The following is an 865-nucleotide window of genomic DNA, read 5'->3' as shown; positions in this document are numbered from 1 at the left end:
TTCTCAGGAGATTAACCGATAAAGTGAGAATGGGATCCCAAGAGAAGCTGCAGGAGGCATTGAAGCTTCGAAGCTGTTTCATGGCCATGCTGGAGAATGGGAGAGAAATAGAAAGGGAGAGCTTTTGCATGAGATCTCTGCCAAGTAGGGGGGTTGGGCAGGTGGGCATAACCAGGAAGGAGTGAGTTACAGGCACCTTCCAGAATACACAGGCTAAGGGTCCTGTTGATTTGGGGTTGTGAGGCTTCCCATCAACCCCCACCACAGAGATCTGTGAGGGAAAAACTTTACCAGAGTAGGAAGGGAGAACTGACCATGACGTGCCAGCAGAGTAGGAAGGAATAATCTTACCCGCCACCATGGCTGAAACCCTGGGCTTGTCCGTCGTGATAGTCATAGAAGCGGTGGGGGCCGAGAAGCCAGGGCGTCATCAGTCTTCAGCCGCCAGGCCTAGAAGGTCATTCACTGAACCCTGTAAATGAGGCTGGGTCTGGGAGGTGAGTGGCCTTCCGTGGGGTTGCAAAGAAGGACAATCAACTCTCCAGTGACCTTGTTGCCCACAGGAAGGACAGGGTCCAGGTGGTGGCCGTGGGTTAGGGCATTGTCTTACCCAATGTCCAGTCCCTCCGCGCTTGAAGCAGGGTCCTGGCAGTTGTTGTTGGGCCCCATTGGTGTTCGAAGTGTTCTTGGGAGGAGCCCTTAGGACTGCAGCCATAAGCTGGTACTTTTGCTTGGACAGGGTAAGCTTGTCTGCCTTCTCCTGTTCCTCTCGGTTATAAAATACTTTAAATGCCGTGTCCAACAGATCACTCATGGGGGTTTCAGCAGAGCCCTGAGTAATCAATCTAAGCTTTTCAAAGTTAAC

This window comes from Nannospalax galili, unplaced genomic scaffold, assembly GCF_000622305.1.
Source record: "Nannospalax galili isolate Female #2095 unplaced genomic scaffold, S.galili_v1.0 scaffold258, whole genome shotgun sequence".
Lineage (NCBI taxonomy): Eukaryota > Metazoa > Chordata > Mammalia > Rodentia > Spalacidae > Nannospalax > Nannospalax galili.
Note: the sequence above shows the minus strand (reverse complement) of the source record.